This window comes from Bidens hawaiensis, unplaced genomic scaffold, assembly GCF_021521415.1.
Source record: "Bidens hawaiensis isolate Kalapana, Puna unplaced genomic scaffold, B.hawaiensis_p1.1 tig00048818_1, whole genome shotgun sequence".
NCBI lineage: Eukaryota > Viridiplantae > Streptophyta > Magnoliopsida > Asterales > Asteraceae > Bidens > Bidens hawaiensis.
The window spans coordinates 25,485-40,802 of NW_027506090.1; positions in this window are offsets into that span (position 1 = coordinate 25,485).

Genomic DNA, 15,318 nt, shown 5'->3' on the forward strand with positions numbered 1-15,318 from the left:
TAAGTATTTTAGACTGTGTAACCATGACGAGTACTGATTCTGAGTTGTAGAACGGGTATTTGTTGCTTGAGAACCAAGTAGGAACACCTACAAAACCTCCAAAGTATATGACCTTAGATGATAACTTTGTTGATTTCAAATAGAGGTTTATGAACTTTATCTCATTGACTGACTCTGACTTAATCAGATGTTTTGAAGAAGGTCCTCATGTTCCGATGACTGTCACTCCAAATGGGAACAATTAAAGATCCTGAAAATTATGACGATAATGATAGGACCTTGTTAGAGCAGGACAAGAATGCATATCTCACTTTAACTGTTTGTCTCTCAAATGAAATTACTGAGACTCTGCGTGAACACAGAAGTGCAAAAGGTTTGTGGGATGCACTTATAAAGAAAGTTGAGGGAAATGCTGAAATTAGGGAAAACAAGAAGGCACTGTTGAAAGAAGAGTTCAATATGTTCAACCATCGTCAAGGTGAAGCTGTGTTGGACTTGGTAAAGAGGTTTGAAAAGTTGATGGTTAGAATTAGAGCTGCCAATGTCGACATCACGAACTCTGAAGTCAACCACAAGTTGATGAATTCGTTGCCGTATAGTTGGAGTACAAACACAATCACGATCAAGAGAATTACCAATCTGAATGCCATGTCGAACATGGATTTGATATCCACTATCAAGTCATTCGAAATGGACAAACAAATGAGAATGAACAATCATCTGAGTTCTTTAAATCAAGCTGGGGTGAGTACTGAATCATCTATGCCAACTGCCTTCATTAGCAAAACCCAGCAGAATATGTATCAAGTAACCACTTCAAAGTACTCCTCAAGTGTGCCACCACATACAACTGCATTTATCTCAACCGGCAGTCAGTCCACATCATCTAGTTCTAGCTCATTTCAGAAGGCTGTCGATAGTGTAGTTGAACAAGCCTTGAAAGCTCATGGGATTTCCTCATCCTCAAAACCTCAGCCAAGAAAAAGTTCAAGCTACTGTGAAGCTCTTCCAATGCTAAATGATTCAAATGTCTCACTGGTTCATGCATTCTTGTCAAGCCATGAAGAGTTGATGCAAGGAAATTTGTTGCCACCACAATTTGAGACTGGGGATCTAAAAGACATAAATCAAAGGGATCTCAAGAAGATGGATATCAAGTACCAGATGGCAATGGTTGTGCACGGAGCTACAAACTTCATGAAGACATATGGGAAAGATAGCTTCAAGGATTCAGACAGGAAGAGGTTTGGTTTTGACAAATCAAAGCTACGATGTTACAACTGCAGTGAGATGGGTCACTTTTCAAGAGAATGCACGGATCCGCCAAAACCTGCAAATGACATTCGTGTGGCTGAGGTGACCGATGAAGAAAACAGCAAGTCAGCTGGAAAAAAGCATGAAGGGCACAAGCCAAGCAGCTCAGCTCCAAGAATTGGAGGTCATCCACACAAGGGAAATTCAAGCTCAAACTCAAGAGCCCTTGTCTCGCAAACCGAGGTCTAGGCTGGTATGGATTGGGATGATCAGTTTCAAGAGCTGCAGAACCACCTCAACATGGCAGGAATGGCATTTACTTCAAACCATGAAGCGTCTTCATCTTCAGCTGCATGTACTGATGCATCACCAGCTGTTGAGATAAATCATAATCTATGTTCTCAAGCTTGCATTAACAAAGTTACATATTATAGACATCATCAGAATGAAGTCTTGAAAGAAAATGCAAAAGTTCGATAGTTAAATTATGAGTATGTTAAAGCTGACAAGATTTACGTTGAGAAGATCAAAACTCATCGTGATGATGTGGCAAATCTTAAACTTAAAATTTTTAAAAAGGAGCATGAAGTAATCTATTATAAAAACATAGTTTCTGAACTAAAAACTGAAATTGAAAGTTTGAAACTTGACGCTTCTAATAAAAATGAAAAAGAAAAGATAGTCGAAAGATTTGAAACATCATCTGAGCAATTAGATGATCTTATTGGAGCCCAGAGTAGTACTAAGCTAAAAGCGAGGATAGGGTACAATTATACTAATGTACCACCTCCTTTGAATGAAAATTACACCAACTTGCCCAACTTTAGCTATAATACTTTTCCAGAGGAAGAAGTATCATATGGGGTTGGTTGAATACCAAAACCTGTGAAATTTGTTCCTGCTACCTCTCAATTTGCTGCTCAAATTCAATCATTTGATAAGTCTAACATCAATGTGTCTTGTGAAGCAAGTGATTTAATCAATGGTGATTGTGGGAAGGTTAACTTGGGTTGTAAGCCAAAAGGAGAGTTAGAACCACGTTTTGAATCTTGTGTGGATATAACCAAAACAATTAAAAATCCAGTTTGTAATAAAGTTTGTGAATCCATGTTGGGAAGTCTAATGTCAGGATCAAAAGCTGTATTTTGTGAAACTTCTAGTGATGAAAGTTGTAAAGATGTTTGTAACGAAATTGAATGTTCTTCATCTGATTCAGAGTGTGAAATAGTTTTTAACGAAACAATCGAAGCTAAGGTTGATGAACAGACTAGTCCTAGTTGCTTATCAATTGATCATGATATTGAGAATTTGAGAAAACATGAATCAAACTTTGAAAATGAAAAACCAAGCACTTCCTGTAAATATGTGCCACCTAAGAAAACTTCATTTTCTCAAAATACAAATTATAACAATAGTTCTCAATATTATGATCAATTTGATGGTGCCTACTACTACTCTCGACAGAAACCTAGGCAATCAAATTATTTTGCAACTCACCATTCAAATATTCACAATTATCAGTTGGATAGAGGTTACCAACATGTTAACCCGACTACATCACCTTATCTCACATATCTCAGTGACATGATGTCTATAAATGCAACCAAAGAAAGTGTTGCTTCGTTTGTGGAAATCCATCTCATCTTGTGAGACATTGCAAGAACTGGCACAAGCAACAAAGAGATTTACACAGTAAGTTCGGTCAGACATTTTCTAAGGTTCCCGCTAAAACTAAGGAAATACCTCATCGAACTCCCTCTTCCGCCAGTGAGACAGATTTCAAACCGAAAAGGATTGAGAAACCTAAGAAACCTTTTTGGCTAACCTAGAGGGAAAGGAAAAGGTTAGCAAAGGGTTCTAAAGCTGAAAGGCTTAAGAATCCTTCAAAAGTTTTCACAAAAGCCAATCCAGAGGACTTTGTTGTTAAGTCCAAACCAAAACAAAGGCAATCCAGAAAACCTTTCCAAAACTGAGGAAATCATAACTCAAGTTCCTCGAGGGATTTTTCTTCTGATTCTGATTCTCCAAAAGATTATATTTTTAAGAATCATAAAATTAAACTGGGTGATTTTCTGTTTAATTTTCCCGAGACAAGTATGTCTCGGGACCCCTCTACTAACTAGCTGTTCATGTGTGTAGGGTCAGCCTGGAAGGCCTGTCAATAGTATTTGGTACTTGGACAGTGGCTTCACCCGACATATGACAGGAGATGAGTCCCTATTGTTTGACATCAAACCATTCGACAGCGGACATGTCTCTTTTGCCGGTGACATAGGAGGAGAAATCATGAAACAAGGAAAGGTCTCCAACGGTACATTGACCTTTGATGAAGTCAATCTTGTGGAACAGCTCAACCACAATCTGCTCAGTGTCTCCCAAATCTGTGATAAGAAATTCACTACTCTTTTTACAGAAAATGAGTGTCTTATTCTCAAACCAGGTTTTAAAGTCCCTGAAGAGTGGATTATGTTGCGTACCCCGAGGCACAATGATGCTTATATTCTGGACATGAGAAGTAATTATACAATGCGTACTACTTCTTGTTTGATGTCCAAGGCCTCGGAGAATGATTCATCCTTATGGCATCGACAATTGGGTCACATCAACTTTAAAAACTTGAATAAGTTAGTTAAAGGTGACCAGGTGAGGGGTTTGCTTGTAAAATCCTTTCACTGCGCTGAAAAATGTTTATCTTGTTCTAAATGCAAACAGCACAAACTCCCTCACAGACCCAAGACTGTCAATTCCATAAACTTTACTATTCAACTGTTGCATATGGATCTTTTCGGTCCAATCCAACCATTGGCAATAGGCCGAAAAGCCTATTGTCTGGTTATTACTGATGATTACTCACGTTTCAGTTGGACTTTTCTGTTAGGACACAAGGATGAGACATCTCAGTTTCTGCTCAGATTCATCATGTTGGTTGAGAACCAAACAGACACAAAAGTGAAATGTATCAGAAGTGATAACGGAACAGAATTCTGCAACAAAGTGGTGAATGAGTTCTGCCACAACAAGGGAATCCTTCGTCAATTCAGCGCACCTTACACTCCCAAACAAAATGGGGTGGCTGAACGACGAAACCGTACATTGGTTGAAGCCACTAGAACAATGCTGTCATACTCCAAACTTCTATTGATTTTCTTGGGTGGAGCCATCAACGCTGCCTGCTTTACCCAGAACTGTGTGCTTCTAAACAAGATATTGAATAAGACTCCGTATGAAGTCTTTTATGGAACGAAGCCAAGGGTTAATTTCTTTAGAACGTTTGGATGTCTCTGCACTATACTCCAAACCAATGCTGGTACAACTTCCAAGTTTGCTGAGAAGGCGGATGAGTGCTACTTTGTTGGTTACTCTTCTTACAAAAGTGCTTATCGGGTGTATAACAAGAAAACCAGATTAATCATGGAATCGTTCAACATTGATTGGCAAGAATTGAACCCTACTGATGCGCACAACGGTCTTAACTGGATGCTTGATTATGAAAGTTTGTTCAAGCAGTTTCGTGGGATGTATGTGACACTGGTTGTACCAACAGTTTCCCTTGTTGTTCCTGCACCAGTTCAACCTGCTGATGATCAATCTATCTTGATGCAATCTGTATTGAGAGGTTTTGAAGATGTTAATGTAGCTGCTCCTGCACCCGTACTTAATGTACCACCCATGGCTAATCAACCAGCCCCGGTAAATAATGTGCAGCCCTCTGCAGACACTACAGAGATGCCCGTTGTTGAAGACACCACTGATTCAGATAATGATTCATATGTGTCAGTAGACAATGTTGAAAACGTTCAGGCCGAACATGCAGAGCCGCCTCCAGAAGAACCCAGTGTAGTGGAATCCATTCCCACACCTCCCTCAGAAGAAGAAAATCAATGTCCTGCTGTAGAGGCTGGTATATCAAATGTGCAGATTGATCTGGCTCCGAATGAAGCCTCTGGTAACACCGACTCAACTTCTGTTCCAGCCGTCGTTATGACATTTTATGATAACCTATGGGAATGTCCTATTGCTCAAGAACATTTGGTTGATCAAGAAGAAGGTGCAAGTGATCCTCAACTAAATGCTCCGGTCAATGTGACTATGGTCTTTCATCCCATAGAGAGTCTGACCATTCAGCTCGAGGCAACACCCTTGGTTTAAAAAAGCACGCTCAAGGCGAGGTGAGGCGATAAGCGACCCAAGGAGAGCACTTCAACGCTTTTGCCTACCCAAGGCGAAGCCTGTTAAAAAAGCGAACGCTTTTTGCGCTTTTGTGCAAAGCGAAAAAGCGAGGAGGCGAAGGCTTTATGCACAAAAGGCGACCAGTTAGCCAATTTTCAACTTAACCTTTATAATTAGCCATTTCTAGACTTTTCACATTGGCAATAACCTTTTGAAAGTTGAAAACTTTTGAGTAGTGTTCTTTTGGAAACACTTCCGAGTTATTTGGTACTCAATAACTTATTTTTATGCTACTTTGATATTTTGGGCGAGTATTGTGGTACTCAAAAAATTGTTCTACACTACTTTTGGAATTTTGGGATATATATAGGTTGATGTTTTAGGCGTTTAATATATATTATAACGTGGTTTGTATATAATATGTGGCTTATAATTAATTAAATATTTTTTAAAATACGGTCGCTTTTTGTTCAAAAAGCGTTCGCTTTTCCGCTTTTCGCTTTTCACCTCGGCTGAGGACCTGTTCGCTTTTGTTCGCCTCACGCTTTTTTAATCCAAGGCAACACCAGTCGAGCATGTCGAGCGAATTCCACAGTTACCGATCCACCATCGACATCCGACTGAGAACATCATTGGAGATCCTTCTGCTGGCATTCAAACACGCAGCACCTCTAGTACTATTAACAGATGTCTTTTTTCTTGTTTTATTTCACAGGTAGAGCCCAAGGACTACAAAGTTGCATTGAAAGAGAATTCTTGGGTTGAAGCAATGCAAGAAGAGCTGTTACAGTTCAAGAAGTTGAATGTTTGGAGGCTAGTGAAGAAACCAGAACATAAGAAGCCGATCGGATTGAAATGGGTGTTCCGAAATAAAAAGGACGACAAGGGGGTTATCATCAAAAATAAAGCCCGGCTTGTTGTGCAAGGCTTTTGGCAACGTGAAGGACTTGATTACGATAAAGTTTATGCACCTGTAGCCAGATTAGAGGCAATCCGTATCTTTTTGGCCTACAAATCGTACATGAACTTCAAAGTATATCAGATGGACGTGAAGACTGCTTTCTTGTACGGGAAAGTGAAAAAAGAAATCTAAGTCAGTCAACCTCCAGGTTTTGAAGACCCAGATCATCCTGATCATGTTTATCGACTTGACAAACCACTCTATGGTCTTCACCAAGCACCTCGTGCCTGGTATGCCACACTGGCTGACCATTTAGTAAAGAATGGGTACAAAAGAGGAATTGTCGATCAAACTCTCTTTGTCAAGAAGGTGGCTGGTGATCTGATTCTGATCCACGTGTATGTTGATGATATTATCTTTGGGTCAACGAATGAGAATCTGTGCAAGGAGTTTTCTGAGATTATGCAGAAGCGATTTAAGATGAGTGCCTTAGGGAGATGACATTCTTCCTGGGCTTACAAGTTGAACAAAAGAAGGACGGGACTTTGATACACCAAAAAAAGTACGTTCATGACATTATTCAGAAATTTGGATTCAAGGACCCAACAGCATTCATGACTCTAATCGCTACGAGACCTGTTCTCGCTCCTGATCCATCAGGAAAACCAGTTGATCAACACCTATATAGGTCCATGATTGGTTCCCTGATGTATCTCACTGCAAGCAGACCGGACATCATGTTCCCTGTTTGTCAGTGTGCCAGATATCAGTCAGACCCGAGAGAATCCAACGTGACGGCTGTCAAGCGTATTTTCATATACTTGAAGGGAAGACCACGTTTAGGACTTTGATATCCAAAAGAGTCCTCCTTCGAACTTCATGCTTACACCGACAGTGATTATCGGGGATGCAATTTGGACAGAAAATCAACATCAGGTGGATGTCAATTCTTAGGAGATGGGTTGATTTCATGGCAGTGCAAGAAATAAGTCACTATGTCCACCTCCACGGCAAAAGCCGAGTACATTGCCGCATCCAGTTGCTGCTCACAAGTTATTTGGATCCAGCATCAGCTGCTGGATTACGGTTTGAATTTCTATTATACAACGATAGAATGTGATAATGAGGTTGCCGTCGCTATTGTTAAAAACCCGGTCCAGCACTCTAAGACAAAACACATTGACATCCGAATACACTTTATTCTTGATTGTTTTGATCGTAAGCTTTTCAATATAAAAAAGGTCCATATTGATTTTAACTTTGCCGATCTCTTTACCAAAGCTTTTAGTCATGCCCGATTTTTGTTTCTCGTTGAATCGTTGGGCATGATTTCTTTTGAGTAAATTTTATCTTTTGTTTAAAATTGTAAATATTTTTCAAATATGAGTTAACTTTAACTCACCAAAAAGATTTTAAAATTTACTTTAAGAAAAACCAAAATCAAGTCACTTGACTTAACAAAAAGATCTTATTTTATATATAATATTAATTTCATCTTTACTCCTATTTAAGAAAAATTTCAGAAAATTAAAAAAGTATTATCCAGCTCAGAGGGAGCTTCTTCGTAGAGGGAGTCGGATATTTAAAATTTTCAACTAAGAATTTGATCTGACCCTATGGAAAGTGATAGTACATTGGTATGTAATGATTCTAGAGCGTTAAAAGATTAGATCAAAAGGCTACAAGGTCATTCATCGATGTGTGGATAGGCTTGACAAACAAGTAAGTGTTGGGTGATATAAACTTAAACTATTACCGATGCTAGTGGTTATACGTTTATGAAGCGGTTGCATGATTCCGTTAAAATCATATCAATGAAGGATGAAATGTAATTACACATATCATACCCAAGCCTCTCTTTACCTGATCACAGTCGTCTTATGTAATAGGCGTCAACTTTTAATTTTTATTGAGTCAAGTAAAGCGTCGAGAAAAGCAAGAAAAATAAAAACAAAAGAGTCAGAAAAAAAAAGGAAAAAGAGTCAGTTATAGGAATTTTATCTTTTGCTTTATTTCTTCATTTATTTTATAACTCAAGCCTTGGACTTTCTCCTGCGAGATAATATGGTATTATCCGACCTGATTGTTAAGGCCCTGAGTCTTCTACTTTGTTTTATTTTCATTCTTTTGTTCAAGCATTGGACTTTCTCTGCACGATAATATGGTATTATCCGACCTGATTGTTATTGCCTGAACTTCTGCTTTATTTTAATCTTTCTAGATCGAGTCAAGTGTGCAAAGCACAAAGTGTCGAGTGTACAAAGTCAAAGTGTCAAGTATGTTAATAAGGGTACTGTGATCAACTAAGAAAGGTTTAAGTCAAGTTGAGATGATATGTCAACACAAACAAGGCCCAAGATATGGTAGAATCAGTAACATGTCTGATTAAGTGGGGACCAAATAAATGTCATGCCTAATTGAACCTTAAATGTATCACGTTAACATCAAAACACTTGTCAAGTTAAACAGGTGGACAATATCTACAATCGATGATGAACTTGTGTCATAATAATATCAAAATGGAAACGCGATCTAGGACTTTGCAAACCAATATGATTCTATGTCGAGATTGTTCTTTGTAAATGTATCAAAGAAAAGAACTCATGTAAATTAATTCAATTGTTAACTTTACATTTATATTTGTTTTAATTTTATTTTTGTTTTGTTTTTAGTTTCTAAAATATTATTTATCTTTATGTTTTAATATTTTAGGTTTTATTTTTAATTTTATTTTTATTTTATTTTTATTTTATTTTATTTTTATTTTTGTTTTTTTAATTTTTTATTTTTAGCCTTTAGTTTTTATTTTATATTTTATTTTAATTTCTTTAAACAAGTTGTGCTTTATTTTATTTTGTTGTGTAAAAGAGATCGTTCATGCAAAATGTTAACAGTTACGAACCAACAAAAGAAAATTTAGAAAAATAATCAAGTGCTTGGATTCGGAGGGTAAATGTTTTTTGCGTTTAAATGTGCAAATGTTTTAAAAGACCGAGGACTGAGAGTGTATTTTCGGTGAATACTCGCGATGTTTTGACATTATCGCGAGATAGGCTGACCCTATATATATGGGCCACTCAAAATATCTCACACTATTCACTTAAACTTTTCACTTTCCACTCTCTCTCTCTTCTCTCTCAGCCTTACCATCTCAAACCCTAATCTTTTCATTCAAAACTTGAAGATCCAACCCTCATAATCACTCTTGATCATGAATCCTGAACCCCACACCTTCGGTATAGCATCACAAACACCTTCAGTCTTTCGTTCATCTCTGTTTCTGGGTTCTCGTGAATCTAGACGGCGGTTCAGATGAACCGTCGGCTAGATCTAAGAACAGATCTTCAGATCTGTGATGTTTTCATGCCCAAGAACCTTTGTTTAGGCATTTAGATCTTGTTTATCATCATTAATTTTTGGTTTTAGGTTTGTCTTGCTAAGTTTGTAGATCTAGGTTTTGTTCAAAGTTTTAGAGGTCCGTTTGACCTCGTAAACCAAAGGGGTTTTGACCCAAACTCCCCAGAACTCCAATTCGGGTCTAGACAACCATGTGGAAAAGAAAAAGGAGCAAAAGGGGCCAAGTATGAGATTTTCGCATACAATAGTTTTTCGCTTCGCAAGAGCATGCGAAGCGAAATACGTTTATGTTTCGATTCGCCTGGACATGCGAAGCGAATTGCATCTCTGTTTCGCTTCACATCTCATGCGAAGCGAAATAAGTGTCATGCGAAATTTTCGGACTTAGCAAAATTTTCAAAAGTGTTGGACTGAGTGCTACTGGACTGTTTTGGACGTTATTGGACTATTGGACTATTGAACTGTTTTGGACATAACATTGTATATATTGGACTGAGTAACTTATAAATAAACTTAGATCAACTATTTAACTTATTAAAATAAAATTTATATAAAATTAATTAACCATATATAATTAATTAAGTTAAGTAATATGTGAATTCTTAAGTCTTTTGTATATAACTTATCTTATGTTTTTTTTTAAATTAAATGATGATTCTCATGATCTTAATGAATAATTTCAGGGTCATAATCTTTATTGTGCTCTTAAGGTACCAAAGGCCAAAGCAGACAATGTGTTTACATCTATGGTCAAGGGGCTGAAGCAGTCACCCCTTGAATATGCCATCACTGCCGATCCGAAAATCTACTCCAAATGGGTTTTAGACTTTTGGGCCTTTGCAAAACTTGCTGATGACGCTCTTTCAATTACTACCAAAGTTGTTGGGAAGAAGTTGACTATCACAAAAGGAGATATCAGACGGGCACTGAAGATAAATGATGAGTCTGATTACACTTATGAGAAGGGAGACAGGACGAAGCTAACTGAGTTTGTGACGAATATGGGTTACGATACCGAGTGGAAGAGCCTGGAGAAGAAACACCTCCCGCCGTACTGGAGGTTTCTCTTTCACATCGTAACTCATTGTTTTGCAGATATTAGTGGAGGATTTGATAGCATGCGGGTTGACTGGGTGCGCATTATGTTTGCTTTGACCACTCGGGATAAGTTCAACTATTCTCGGAGGTTGTTTTTGTGTATGGTGGCGAATGGAAAGAATGAGTCCACCTGGCTCATGTATCCGAGATTTGTACAGTTACTACTTGACGATATGATACCCGAGGTACCCAGACCACCTCACAAGAAGTCAAAAGATAATAAGTCGCTTCCCGGGCCCTATCACGTAAATGAGATCAAGCAGTCAATATTTGGTGTTTTGTTGAGCACCAAGGGTAAAGGTCATCAGTATGAAGGACTAAGACCGGGTCCTAAGTTTGGATTATTTGAATAGACAGAGCCTACTGGGGACGAGGCTGATGTTGAGAGTGGTGAGCTGGCTCCATCTGAACCAGAAGTTGAAGTTGAATAAGATTCTTCTGATGAGCCACCAGAAGATCGGACCAAGGCCAAACATGTTCTGAAAAGGAAGGCAGCCGACAAGCCTTCTGTTGGTGGTTCTTCTGGCAAAGGCAAGGCGGTTGAAGAGGAGGAGGAGGAGGAGCAGCCACCCTTGAAGCGTATACGGAGACTTGGAGACTCCAAGAAGCCTCCCAAGCTCGTTGTCAAGCTTTCCTCTAAAGGTAAACCCTCTGACCCACCTGTAGTTTCACCTAGGACCTTAGCCAAGACACTTAGGGACCTAGATGTATCCAAGATCCAAATTCTCATCTATAAGAAACCCAAAACCAGAAATAAAGCCAAAGCCAAGCAAACCAAAACCATGCTCCATGACTTACCCGACTTCTCACCCGAACCCTCACCAAAGGACCAACCCATATCAACCTTCCTACCAAAATTACCTGAATCCCCACCGCAATCACAACCACAAGCAACAACACCATCCGAACAACCAATTCAAACCACCTCTCAACCCGAACAACAACCTCAAATAACCTATTCACCCACTCAACCTACCACTGAAACCGTAACCACCTCAATATTCACATCTTCCATCTTTAGCTCACCCGTCCAATCAACCATCCTATGGACAGAAACATTTATCACCTCACCACCAAAATAACCAACACCCTCAAACTTAGAACCCATACCATATACACCTCTTCTCTCAAAACCACTCATCGCAACACCACCCACCTCCACAACCTCACCTATACCAACCCAACCCATTAACCTACCCTTACAAACAACCTCACCACCCATCATGTCCGTTACTCCTCCATCCACTATCCTTTCACCCAAACCCATCACAAAAGGAAAGTCTTTGACACCTCCGGTCTACGCTGATCCTATCCTTGATAGGATCATCGCACAGGAGAAATCGAATGCTAAGAGGGCTGAGCGTGAGCTGGTGCTGAAGGAATACATTAGAACTCAAAAGAAGAAGGAGCGTGAGGATGCGGTTACTCATGCAAAGTTAGTGTCACGAGTTCAAGTCTTGGAGGAGCAAAAGGAGCTGAATGATGCTCTAATAGAAAGTCAAAGATTGTTGATAAACACCCTCCAGACTCGCATTCAAAATCAACAAAAGCTTCTCAACAACGAATCTTTGAAGAATGCAGATCTGAGGGAAGACCACTCGAAGCTTGGTGATCGGGTGCAGACATTGGAAAGGAACTTACCTGCTGCCACTGCCCTTGAAGCTAGTTTGTTGAAGAAGATTGAAGATGCTACAACCAAGTGGGATGTTGAGAAGGAAGAAATGAACTCCAGAGTTTCCACGCTTGAAGGTCAACTAGCCTCCTCTGCCTCACTCGGTAAACTCATTTCAAAAAACAATCAGTTCCGTATTGACATTGAGGCCATTAAAGTGAAGGTTGTATCTCAAGAGCGCTTTAATAAACTACAAATGAAGACGAATGAAGATTTGGTAGCCAAGTTTCAAGCTGCCTCTGACCTCATGGGAATGCGAGATGATGATTTCCATAATCAGGAGGACCGACTTGATGCAATATTCAAAAGTTGGAGAAGGTCAGGTGAGACTTCTCAGCTTGGTGGACCACAACCCACTGCAGGGCCAAGTGTGGCTATGCAAGGCGATCGGGTTGTGGCCTCTGAAGGCGAGGCAACTGTTGGTCGTGTTGTACAACAGGGTGGCCAAGAAGGTAGTGGAGTAGGTACAAGCTTGGGTCCTGAACAACCGGTGCAACCTCAGGCCCAAGCTGGTAGAGACGACCAAGGAGGTGATGGTGACGATGAAGATGATGAAGAGGATGACAACGTCCATGACAGTTATGACGAAGATGATAATGATGACAACAATGGTGGAGGTGACGGTGGAGATGGAGGAGCCGGTGCAGTAGGAGGTGGAGGTGGAGTTAACACTCAATCACCTCAACACACTCATGAACACATTCAAGACCCTGCTGCACATGACTCTGCTAGCAAAGTCAGGGAAGCAGACTCAAGAATTGACCATATGTATAAAGAGTTGTTTCCTGCAGGTAACATTGCAGGTATCATGGATGCATTCATTGAAGCTGGAAAGAGCTTGGAACCCTTCATAATGCAAAATACTGAGAAGGCAGTAGAATACGACTACATCAACTACTCGCCAAATCCAGATACACCTCCAGCTCAAGCTTCAGAAGCTCCGGCAACTGATCCCGTCTCCGATCCGGCCGCAGACTTGACACAAGAAACACAAAAGAAGAAAAGAAGAACCCATATAGTGTCAAGTCGTGCAAGTACCCGCTGCCTCAACTATCCCTATCACGATGACTCACTAATAGTGTATGCAAAGTACGACAAGGAGAATAGTTGTTGGGCCATCAGAAGATATAGCGGAGATCTCATATATCTCTCTCATCACGAGCTGAAATCGTTGCCAGAGCTTGACATCAATTATCTTTGCAAAGCTTTGGGCCGAGGAGAATATGATGATTCATTGGAAGGTTGGGTCACCACACATCTACATCATCAGTCAAAGGTGGGCTACAAGGACTTTGAGCTGAATAAGGGTCAAAAGTATAAGAACACAAGGGAAATAGACCCAACTACCGGAGAGCCACGAACCATGTGGAGATACAGGGCGCCAAAAGACTGTCACGTTATTTATCATGGCGAGCCATTCATTCCTAACACTCTTCGAGAATTCATTGCTTGGGAATTCGACAACAAGACTGGTGAGGCCGTCATCCACTGTAGATACATGCACGAGTTACGCGTGTTTGACTAGCATGAGCTAATGGGATTACACATGGAGAACGTGAAAAAGCTCTACAACTCACCACTGGGGACCGTCGAGGATCCTAGTCGTCAGAACACCGACCGAATAATTGAAGCCTTCAACAAGTTCGTCCGAAGACTTGTTGAACTTCCACTGACCGAGGACGAATGTCTGGTTTACGACACCGACGGGTTCCAATACTAAAGACTAGAGGGAGATTGTTAGGTCCCGTTTTTGTATGTTTAGTCTTTTGTATTGGATTGTTTATGTATTTGGGCTTTTAAGCCACTTTTGTATCTATTGGGCCCAAGGCCATTTGTAAACAAGCCTTTTGGGCAAGTGATATGACATGTTTCTCATGCATGCTCCTCTATAAATAGAGAGCATGCCATGAGAAGAAAGAACCTTTTGCCAAAATCTCATTTTACTAACTTACTTTCACTCTAGTTCTCTTTCTCTCACTCATCTCTCTCTCTCTCTCTCTCTCTCTCTCTCTCTCTACCCGAAAATAATCTCAAGATCCGAGACCAACAAGGTGACTTGTTGTGATTTCTGCTAGCATCAAGTTTGGTTGATCCAAGAATAGTTGTTAGATCCACCCACGGTTTGGGACCTACACAACATAGACACAAAATCTAATACTCATATATACTTCAATATTATCCTCACCCGTGACTTAGTGGTAAGAGGTTTGGGTTCTTCAGTGGAGACTCAAGTTTGAATCCCACTTGTGTCACTTTTAGTTAGACATTGGTAATGAAATATTGAGCTAGGCTTTGTGCAAAGGTTGTCAGTTTAAACCCTTAGCCCACCCGGGTTTTTGTCCTACGTCAGAGAGTTCTACTGTTGTGATGGATTGTCAAGTGACAATCAGCGGTATGGTTTCACGGGGGAATGCCCAATCCGAACTCTAACGCCAGCATTGGCCAAGTTAAGACAATATAGTCTGGCTAGAATGGGACATCAAGGCTCTCCAAATTTGTACTTGTTGTGATTTCTGCTAGCATCAAGTTTGGTTGATCCAAGAATAGTTGTTAGATCCACCCACTGTTTGGGACCTACACAACATAGACACAAAATCTAATACTCATATATACTTCAATATTATCCTCACCCGACTTAGTGGTAGGAGGTTTGAGTTCTTCAGTGGAGACTCAAGTTTGAATCCCACTTGTGTCACTTTTAGGTAGATATTGGTAATGAAATATTTAGCTAGGCTTTGTGCAAAGGTTGTCTACTTTGTCAATTTCTGGAAATCTTATTTTTACCTGTGGTCTCACCCAGGAATGATTTATATAAAAATAAACCAATTATCCAACCATTCCCTTGACTTTCTGGGTTATCGTTCAA